This window comes from Myotis brandtii, unplaced genomic scaffold (genome assembly GCF_000412655.1).
Source record: "Myotis brandtii unplaced genomic scaffold, ASM41265v1 scaffold1102, whole genome shotgun sequence".
NCBI lineage: Eukaryota > Metazoa > Chordata > Mammalia > Chiroptera > Vespertilionidae > Myotis > Myotis brandtii.
Window position 1 is genome coordinate 673,741 of NW_005353757.1, and position 11,768 is coordinate 685,508.

Sequence of the window (11,768 nt, forward strand, 5' to 3'; positions counted from 1 at the left end):
TGACTTTTAAATTAATTTCTAGAGAGAGGAAGGGAGAGAGAGAGAGAGAGAGAAACATTGATTTGAGAGTATAACATTGATCAGTTGCCTCCTGCATGCCTGCTACCAGGGGTCAAGCCCACAACCTGGGCTTGTGCCCTGACCAGGAATCAAACCCTCAAGCTTTTGGTGCATGAGATGATGCCCAAACAACTGAGCCACACTGGCCAGGGCCGGTTCCTCTATATCTTATCCAACAGGTGGCATTGTCCGTCTTTTTAATAATAACAATTCTAGAGGTTGGTATCATTATAATTAGTTTATGTGTGCCATGAGATGAAAGAGGTGGAAAATCGCTGATTTATTCTTCAAGGAAGAAGTTGGGGAAAACTAGCACTTGGCTGAAATTCTGCCAGAATTTCTGAATGTATAAAGCAATTGACATCAAGTTAAACGATAGAAAAACTCCAACTGATACAAGCCTCTCCTCTGAGAATGGTCATTTTAAGTTAACTTTGTCATCTGATAACTACAAACGTTGGCTTTAAACTCTTCACATGAATACTTTGGTCCATTGCTAAATAGGAAAAAAAAATTGCAATTTGGCAGGCATACAGATTCGATCTGTCACTTTCAGGGAACATTAAGTAGCAGTTTTGTGGCCTAGATGGCAGGCAGAGATCAAAGAAACAAGCTCTCTGCTGTTAGGGAAATTAGTCTTACATAAAATTTTGCAATTTGGCAGACATACAGATTCGATTTGTCACTTTCAGGGAACATAAACCCGCCCAAAGAACATTAAGTAGCAGTTTTGCGGCCTAGATGGCAGGCAGAGATCAAAGAAACACGCTCTCTGCTGTTAGGGAAATTAGTCTTACATAAAATTAACATGGATATACTTAGCCTTTATTTTGAACACAGCTTTGTTTGTACTGAAAAAATAAGCAGAAATCAGCCAAGCAGTGGGTGTCATTGCTCCATTTCATTGCAGGGAAAAGCTTTACTCGGATATCAAGAGTTCAATAGGTTAACTCCTTCTCCATTCAGCTGTCGGTTTGTTAGTCTCTTTAAGTCGTCACTCGAGTGCTTCCATTTGTATTGCCTTCATTTATTTTTATATTTTACCTTCTCAATTAGGTTTATTTTCCTTGAAGATGGTTTTATGTGTGTATTTTGTACATGAGTTTGTGTACACACATGCACACATGCACATCAATTCTCATTATTCACAGTAGTTGTGTTCTAAAAAGTCACTGTGAGCAATGAATTAGCGGATACCATAATTGCTCCTTGGGGACATACAGTAAGGTTCTCCTGAGACTCTGGTCACAACGACCTGGGTCAAAACGAGTATAAAGAAAACCATTTCAGCCCTGCCCGGGTGGATCAGCTGGCTGGAGTGAACCCAAAAGGTTTAGGGTTCGATCCCTGGTCGGGGCACACATGGGAGGCAACTATTGATATTTCTCTTTCACATTGATGTTTCTCTCTCTCTCTCTCCCTTCCCTCCCTTTCTAAAATCAATGAACATATCCTTAAGTGAGGATTAAAAAGAAGAAAGAGAAACCAATTTTACCATAGGCTAATTAACATAAACAAGTATTAAGTTGCTACAGCATCTCATCAACGGTAGAACGAAAGGGGTTGCATTAAAATTTTTCATGCATGTGTATACATAGGGGGAGAGGAGGGACGCTAAAGGTGAGAAGAAAATCTGGAGCTCGAAAGCCTTACCCACTGAAGTGCCAGCAGAGATGAGGCCACCAAGCTCAGCAAGAACGATTGCTGCCTTGGTTTTCCAGCCTGCGGGAGACGGTGCGCAGAGGGTGTCCTCCCACGGGAGCGCCCAGGAGACCATAGGCAATGCTCACTGCCTCACGTGTCTCCGATTCCCGTTCTGATCCCAGCCAACAGGAAAAGTTCCCAATCCTTTCCTGTTCTCCAGTGCTCAACGCTGAGTAAAGTACCTGCTTGCTTTTAAGATTCGAACATTGGAGTCTGTAAAAAGGTCTGGGCCCGACACCCCTCATTTTACCCCAAGAGAAGGTGAACCCGGGCCGGTCCCGTGGCTATGCTGACACCTAGGCCAGCAGCTTTCCAGGTAAGAGCACTTCCAATGCCATCCCAGAGATGTGAGCTGGATTTTTCCATACATGTCCTCATCTAATCCAAATATTCCCTTCATCTACTTAGTAAAATAAAATGCATGCCAAGTATCTCAAAAGCACAAAAGTGTATCTCTTCATTAACCCCCTGCCACTACACCAGAAGCAGCTTCCTGAATTGCTTCCCATTCATATCTCCATCGTGCAGATGAGGAAACTGAGTCCCAGAAAGTCTGCGAGGTATGAAAGCTGATAAGTGGCAGAGCTGCAGGGGCCCCATGGCTGCTTTAAGCCCACTAAGTACACGCTCAATTAGGAAAGTATCCTGAGTGTGGGGTGATCATCAAAACTGGTGACTTATAGAAGACATCACCATTGGCTATTTTGAAACATATTACACATAATTTTGTTGTGTGTGTGTGTTTTTTAGATACTAAAACATAGAAAGCCCCACCATTGGACAGCATTTAGCTAAATTTAAATAGCACTGAGATGGCCTGGCCGGTGTGGCTCAGTGGTTGAGCATCAACCTATGAATCAGGAGGTCACAATTCCATTCTCAGTCAGGGCATGTGCCCAGGTTGTGGGTTTAATTCCCAGTGTGGGGCATGCAGGAGCCATCCGATCAACGATTCTCATGCATCATTGATGTTTCTATCTCTCTCTCCCTTTCCCTTCCTCTCTGAAATCAATAAAAATACATATTTAAAAATAAAAATAAATAGCAATGAGATGCAGACACTTAGGGTTGTATTACTACTTGGATTTTGTTGTGTTTTTGTTTTGTTTTGTTTTGTTAACCTTATCACCATCCCAAGGTTTTAATGCTTCCAGGGTGCAGAAGGAGAACTTTTTAATCATTAAAGAAATTGTTCTGTCATTTTATGAGCTCATCAGCACTTACTAATATTCTAAAGGGGTTGGCTTGCTCCCGCTCCTTATCGGACCCTCTTTTTTACTGTATAACCTCTGCTGATTCACAAAGAGCAAGGAATGTATAAAGAAAACTTGCTTGCAGGGCTTTTACTTTGAAGGGAAAATGCTCAGATCAATTCAACTCTGTTTGCAAAGAAAAACTTCAAAGCCTTTAAGAAAGTACCTCCCTTTAATTCACTTTGTTAGACTTGTTCCTCTATTTAAAGGTAAAAAAGATGAAAGAAAGTTAATCCTCCATAAATTCTCCCTCCTGTTATGCAGAGGTTCAATACAATACCTTTTTGCTTAGTAATTCTAACAGAAAAAGATAGGCAAGGGCCAATAATTAGCAGAGCTGCAAGCTGCCATTGTTTTAATGGGTCTCCAGACATACCTTAACCTCAGGATCCCTATCAAGTCCAAATATATGGTCCTCTCCATCCCATGGTGTCTCATTCTTGGGTTATTCTGACTTTTCATGAAAGCACCCCAGAAGGTGCCATGGAAATTTTAAAAAATTAATCCAATCTTTCATCTCTGGGAAATTATTTCAAAGCAAAGACTAAATGTTCCTTCATATTTTTCTTAAAATTGCTACCACTTAGGTAAACCACTCCTCATTAATACTTAGGATTGTAAAATTCACCTGTAAAAACAAAAAGAATCCCACTGTATCTTGATTATTTCTCGTTTAGGATAAACTTCCAAAATCCTAAACATGTTGGTCTTTGCTTATTTTATACTAGAGGCCCAGTGCACGAATTTGTGCATGGGTGGGGTCCAGCCGGCCTGCCCAGCTCAGGGCCATTGGGCCAGGCTGGCTCGGGGGAGGGGCCCCGGGTGGTTGACCGGTCAACCTGCCTTCTGGTCGAACTCTGGGTTGAGGGGACAATTTGCATTTTAGCCTTTTATGTTATAGGATTACTAGATGAAAAATCCTCAGCTTGATTAAAGAACTCTTGAATATTACAGAAGGATGCTCTTCTGGGTCTCCCAAACCTTAAGGCCTAGCTAGTCTATGGCACTGTGGGCCTGCATATTATTTTCTCAAAGCTCCATTCTTTGGCACAAAGACATATAACTATTCACCCATTTTCCCAGTAATTGGCCAAATGCAGAATCAGACATTTTAAGAGTAACATTCCCATTGTTTAATGAAATAACAATAAAACAAAAAATTCCTTCCAAAGACATGCAAATGATTTTCTGAAATAATTGAGAAGGAGGGAATGGGGAAGAATTGTTTAATGGGCACAGACTTTCTGATTCGGATGATGAAAAATAATTCTAGAAATAGAGAGTGGTGAAGTTGTACAACATTATGTATGTATTTAATGCTCCTGGCATGTACACTTAAGATTATTAAAATAGTAAATTGTATATCATGCATATTTTACCACAATAAAAAAGTATAAATAAATGAACAAGAGCTTTATATTAAAACTAGAGGCCCGGTGCACAAATTCGTGCACGAGTGGGATCCAGTGGGCTGGCTGGGGGGAGGGACACAGGAGGTTGGCCAGCCAGCCCCACCCCCTGGTCAAACTCCAGTTGAACTCCCGGTTGAGGTGACAATTTGCATATTACCCTTTTATTATATAGGATGTTAAGCCCTCACCAGCATGGCTCAGTTGGTTGGGTGTCGTCCCATGCACCAGGAGGTTGCTGGTTCAATTCCCAGCAAGGGCACATGCCCAGATTGCAGGCTCCATCCCAGATAGGGGGGCGTGAAGAAAGCAGCTGATTATTGTTTCTCTCTCTCTCTCTTCCTTTCCCTTCCTCTCTCTCTCTCAAAAAAAATCAATAAACTATTCTTTTAAAAAATGTTAAATAGTTCAGGGCTGAAAAATAAGCACAAATATGATACAATGTTCCTGGCGGATAAATTATTACTATTAGATATCAAAAATCTAATAAAATGAAAATTTTGGCACAGCAATTCTACTTTTATCAATTTACTCTAAGGACATAATTTAAAATGGGCACAAAATTTATATGTAGAAGAGCATTTATGACAACACTGTAATAGCAAATTTTTAAGAAAATGTTGAAAGGACCTAAATGTCAAACAATAGTAGTTTAATAAATTCTGCTTAAAGTTAGTAGATAAGTTACCCTTAGTCCTGGCTATGCCTCCCTTAGTATCTTCTGCCCCCGACTTAACATTAAATCTTAGAATTCCTCCACTTCTTTCTAAGTCTGTCTTTCAATTACTAGTGGTTCACTCAACACTTACTGACTGTAAGTCGGCCAGATACTTCCTCAGTATCAGGACCACAGGAGGTACTGGCAATAAAGCTTTCTACAACTCAGACAAAATCCTTTTGATACTGTTGTAATAACCTGGTTATTATTAACAGGAAGGGAATACAGGGAAGACTAGATAATATAGGCATGCCATTTATACAGTTTTGCTAGAAAGCTGTAGTTTAACACTCTCCAAGTCTATTCCCGCTGATCAGTGTGGGAAGGGACTGGACAAGGCAGTTTGGACGCATGCCCAGGAAGGTCTGAGTGACATGGGAAGGTGTTTACTGGTCAATCACTTCTGGGAATAAGTCAGTGGCCAGAATAGGCATGGCCACTGCAAGGGGGAGAAACCTGAATTTTTAAACTCCTAGAAAAAGGGGGTTCACTTGCTTGGCTTTCTTGCTCTTGATCCTCTTGGGACTCCTATGGCAGGGGGCATATTTACCTACATTCACTCACGTGGCCCACAGCCATGTGGGCTCCCCATGATGGACTAACGGACTTTAATTAGCCTGATGCTGAACTGGACCCGGCTGCAACATGGAGCAGAAGTTCTGAACACTGGCTCTGCTTCTGGCTCTACTGAACCCCCAGTTGCACCTCTTTCAGGGCTGGTTTAAGGGACATGGAACTTTGGAACCTGAGAAATGTAACTCCACGCAAAGAAAGTCTTTTACCACATCTCATTCTCCCATAGGGGCCTCTGCAAATGTTTATTTCAGCAGTACCCCAAGAACCCCACTCCCATAAGCGGCAAGGAAATCTGGCCCACTGACTTCTCTGGCAACACTTTCCCTCATGGAGTTTATAAACTTTGGGGAGAACACAAAGAAGAAAATCAGCAGTTATCACATGACAAGTGCTGGGATATGGGATGGTCTGGGAATGTGTTGGTCAGGCCCCTAAACCAGATCCGGGTGCATCTGGGATGACTTCCTGGTAGAAGTCATGTCATCAGAATGAGTTGAAATTAAGTAGGAGAAAAACATAAGGGGAAAAGAATGTTCCAGGCCAAGATAATAGCATTTATAAGGACTGAGATAAAAGAGAGCAAAGTGTATGTAAGAAGCTGCAATTCTTTCAGAAGAGCAGGAACATAAAGATGCCAGCAAAAGATAGAAAAATATATATCTGTGACCTCAAACTCAAAACCAAGTACCTAGTTGGCTCACCTACTGCTGTCTCCACAGGAAAAGGCTATAAGGACCCCAATTTCACATGCCCCGTGCTAAGCTCACCATCTACATCCCTCTTTCCAACCCTGGTTCTTCTGTTTGAGTTCTCAATTACAGTGAATAATGCAATGAAAGTACTTTCCTATCTACTTCCTAAGTATTTCTTGAACCAACCTTGTTTCTCTCTATCTCTACTTTCCAAACTCTATAGAGGCATCATCCCTGATGTCATTGTCACACTCTGGGCCCAACCAAGCCCCTTTCCATACTTCAGTTGTAACTCTGGTCATCTTCTCAAAACCCAAATCTGATGGTCATTCTCCTGCTCAAACCTTTCACAGCTTCTCAATGCACTTAGGGTGCAATCTGAGCACCCGATCATATATTGTGGTGCTTATCTCACGTTTGACCTGGATTGGGTAGTGTGGTTACCCTCCTCCCTAACTCACTGGTCACATGCATACTGTCCTCCGTTTGATTTCCTGAGCCCCAAATGCTTTTTTCCTCACAAATCCTTAGTGCCAGTGTGACCCCCCTTCTGCCTGCAACACCCTCTTGCTATTCTGGTCTGGTTAATTCTGACTTATCTTTCAAGTCTCAGCTTCAATACTCCTCCTTCCAAAAAGCTATGTATGGTTCTATCTACACCTGTTCTTCTACATCATTGTGTGGTGCATTACGGCTTCCTGTTTCTTTCTCACTAATCTGTCAGCTTCATCATGGCAGGAACTCTGCCAATCTTGCTAATGTTGACAAACCAGCCCAGAAGCACTGTGCGTGGCTTAGAATGCAGCCCCTAATACTGCATTGCACTGGCAATACATTGCTGACCTGCAAACATGCTCGAGATGCATTGGGCAGTGAGAAAAGCATGTTTCCACATGGGATTTATGGCATTATCCCGTTTTATAGAGGAAAATGTTCTCCGAAAAAGAAACCTCAAAGGACAAATACCAACATGATGACTGAAACAGTCAGCCTATGTGCTGAGGGGGTGCAGTCATCCGTCTTTTTGCTTTTATTTTTGTTTATCAGTGCTCTCTGGAATTATGAGAGGCATGAGCATTTTTTTCTTTAATAATAATAATGAAAAACAAAGAAGACTTTTATAGAAAAGTAATTTAGGAAATTCAAGATTTTGAGCTGCAAATATCTGTTATTTCAGAATGCGAGAGCTTTGCCAAGAACAGACTTCTGAGTTAGTTTGTTAAATCTACGAAAATAAGAGAATTTACTCAACTCCTGACTCTTGAGTTCAAGGATTGGAATTCTCAAAGTTCATTGTTACATTCTGCTTGTATTAAAAAGGAAAATATTGCCGCTTCCCTAGAAACAGGCTTTGTTTTTCAATGTTGGTGTTATCTATACTCAATTTTTCCTCTTTTCATTAAATCTGTATATTTTGGAAGAATTCTTTAAGTACTATCAGAAAGCACTTCACCTTCACGTTATTTTTCTTATACTGATTGACTAGGTCTCACAATATTCCCAAGCAAGACAAGACCAAGCACACCACAGCCCTTCTCACTATGTGGATCTATTGTTCAGGCCATTGGGATGTTAATCAGGATGAGACGATCATATATTTAGTCTGCATTTGTGCTTGTTCAATGCCAACATCTTAATTTCAAGAACAGCATGATTTATCAGTTGTGTGTGAAAACCACTTTACAGCATATAGATGATCTTTGCTCTTTTTCCAGATCCTCTCAGAAATCTCAGCTTCCTGGTTTCTCACCTCCCCTCACCCTCTGATGGAAAACAGCAGGTTTTTAGGCAGTAACTACTTTGGGGGGAGGGGAGAGAGTGGGACATGGGTCCTGTGGCTACTGACTGTAAATGATTGAGAAAGTTAACCGCATACCCACTAGCACCATTAACACATTAACCCTCTGGCCAGTTTCTCTTGGCACCTAGAGGAGAATGGTGTTTGCAAAATTGTAACAGAAACCCAGCTAAGTTTAGGAAAGGGGGAATAGAAAGGAGTGTAGGCAATCGCCTAAGGGAAAGGGTCTAAGAAAGATGACTTAGCCTCTTAAGAGTGGTAAAATGAAAGACTTGGAAAGGAAATAGTAAAGGCAGGTGGAGAACATTCCCCTTGTAATTTCTCCAAGCTTCTTACAGAAGTTGCTTTCAATAATGTAGTTTGGAATAGTCCGTGGGCCCTATTGTAATGCTCAGAAGAGGGGAGTCAAGAACAGTTCCAAACCTGAATTTGAGGATGAAATACTCTTCCTAGAAAAAAAGGAAGAGAAATCTAAACATTCTTAACAAGATGAATCCATGGTGGATATTTCAAAAAGGGTATAGTCCTTAGAAGATGAACCAAAATCACTCATTTCACAGGTAACTGAAGCCAAAATGACCTTCAAAATGTTTCAAATGAATAAAGAATGACTTAAGATAGCTAGAAAGATGTTTTAAGTGAAAATTCCAACTTTAGGAAAACCAGAAACAGCTTTTACAAGAAGCTGAAGGATGGAACAAACAAGTGAATGAATTTAATAAACAGAAAAGAACATTTGAAGACTCCAAAACATATGTAAAACAAGTTCTATGTGATAAAATCAGATCAAATCCCTGACTGAATACTTGCTAAAGATGGAAGATTGGACTGCTGTGCTTGGAGAAGACTTAACAGGTGAAAACTGGAATTGGAACTGAAGAATGATTCAGAAAATAGTGCACTCTTAGGTTATCAAAAAAAAAAAAAAAACAACTTTGAAGAAGTTGAATCATGCTGCTAGGGTTTTTAAGGCTTTTTAAAAAGCCCTAGAAGGAGAAAGAAATCAAATATACACTAAGTAACTGAAGTAGATAAAACAAAGAAAGAGCTTACAGAGTGTATTAAAAATCTCCAGACTTTCCCGCCAGCGTGGCTCAGTGGTTGAGCATTGACCTATGAACCAGGAGGTCACGGTTCAATTCCTGGTCAGGGCACATGCCCGGGTTGCCGGCTCAATCCCCAGTGTGGGGCATGCAGGAGGCAGCCGATCAATGATTCTCTCTCATCATTGATGTTTCTCTCTCTCTCTTTCCCTCTCCCTTCCTCTCTGAAATAAATGTATATTTAAAAAACAAAAAATCTCCAGACTTGAACAGCATCTCTGCAGTCAAAAAATGAACATCTTGGAAATGAGAATCAAAAGCTTCAGCACAAACTTACAGTAATGACTGAACTGTATCTAGAAAATGAAATGATATTTCACAGGAAGTTGACAGTAGAAGGAAATAACTGGTTAGAGAAAGAGGAAAAACTTTCTAAAGCAGATGAAAAGCTAGGTCAGCCATGTAGCTGAAGTGCTAGAGACTAATAGAAAGTGAGCCAAAGATCTTGAAGAATTGGAGAGAACCATTCATTCTTATCAAGGGCAGATTATTTCCCATGAGAAAAATTTCACATGGTAAGTGGTTGACAGCTCGGACTGCTAAAAGAAACCTCAATGATTTAAAGAAAGAAAATTCTTCCCTAGCAGGTTTGGCTCAGTGAATAGAGTGCCAGCCTGCAGACTGAAAGGTTGTAGGTTTGATTCTGGTCAAGGGCACATGCCTCAGTTGCAGGTTTGATCCCTAGCCCCTGAGGTGCATGCCAGAGGCAACCAATTGATGTCTCTCTCACATGGATGTTTCTCTTTCTTTGTCTCTCCCCCTCCCTTCCACTCTCTCTAAAAATCAATGGGAAAGTGTCCTTGGGTGAGGATTAACAAAAATAAAAATTAAAAAAAGAAAGAAAATTCTTACTTCAGACAAAAATTAACTAAAACAGAGCTTAAATTTAAACTTTTAGAAAAAGATCCTTATGCACTTGATGTTCCAAATACAGCATTTGGCAGAGAGCATTCCCCATATTGTCCCTCAGCATTGGGTAGACCTTAATCTGAAAGGAGAGCTTTTCTCTCCCCTCCATCTTTGTTGGAGGATCCACTCAGACTCTCACCTTTGCTTCCAGGAAAAGGGGGAAGAGGTTCAAGAGGCCCAGGGAATCCTCAGGTCCATCAGATTTCTAATGAAAGAGGAGAATCAAGCCAAGACCATTTAACTGATCCTCACAGGGAACCAACCTTCTGACCCAGAGTCACTTTCACCTCCTTGGGAATAGGATCATTGAATGATGACTCCTCCATCAGGCCAAACTTATCTTCTGACCCAGAGTCACTTTCACCTCATTGAATGATGACTCCTCCATCAGGCCAAACTTATCCTGATCCAGCAATTCCACTCTGGGTATGTTCCAAAAGAATCAAAAGTAGGGATTTGAACAGATACTTGAACATCCATGGTCACAACAGCATTATTTGCAATAGCCAAAAGGTGGAAACCACCCAAGTGTCTACTGATAGATAAATGGATAAACAAAACGTGGTATCTACATACAATGGAATATTGTTCTGACACATGCTACAACATGGATGAACCTTGGGGACTTTATGTTAAATGAAATAAGCTGGACACAAAAGGACAAATACTGTGTAATTCCACTGCTATGAAGCACCTAGAAGACTCAAATGTATAGAGACTGAAAGTTGAATAGTGGTTGCCAGGAGCTGGGAAGGAGGGAGAGGGGAGTTCGTGTTTACTAGGTACAGTGTTTTAGTCTGGGATGATGAAAAAGTTTTGAAGGTGGCTCGTGGTGATAGTTGCACACTTGAAAATGTTAAGACTGTAAATTTTTATGTTATGTCTATTTTACCACAATTAAAAGAAAAATATTACAGAGCAGATTATTGAGAAATAGGGCTTAGAGCTGAGAGACATTAATCAATAACAAGCATAATTGCCATACTGCTCTGTGATCCTGAGGCTGGCTGAGACTCTGCAAGAAAGTGGGATTTAAGAACAGAGAGCTATCAACTCTGCCTTCCACATTTAAAAATGAAGAGGACCAGATAAAACTAGTTCTGCCATTCCCCTAGCTTTTCACCTTGAAAATTATCTGCCTTTTTGGGTCTCGGTTTTCTTGTTTCTAAGAGTAAGAAATGAAAATATTTTTACAATTCTTTCAGGCTATAAAAAGCTATCATTTTATGTAAATGAGACCACAAAACCATACAAAATATTGTAAAAATTGTGTACAATTCTGAAAACTTTGCTACTTCATCCAAAATTCAGACTTTAGTTTCCAACCTTGACAGAGTAACTGGTACCAGCCCTAGCTTCCCTGCACTCAATATATAAAGCACATGTTTCCAAACATTGGACAACAGGAAACAGAATGTGGTAATCCTAGAGAAAAGGGAAATACTCGAAATGAGCCCCGATTTAGCCTGGCTTTCAGCCCAGGGACACACTCAAACTGCAGCACAGGGAGCAGAGAGCTCTGAACTCTATGACGTGTAGAAGCAGA

The 11,768-nt window shown here is 40.7% G+C and overlaps 1 pseudogene; it reads left to right on the forward strand.

The window, feature by feature from the left end:
* LOC102254816 overlaps window positions 1–10,492 on the forward strand; it is a 24,804-nt pseudogene extending 14,312 nt beyond the window's left edge.
* The last annotated feature ends 1,276 nt before the right edge of the window (window positions 10,493–11,768 follow it).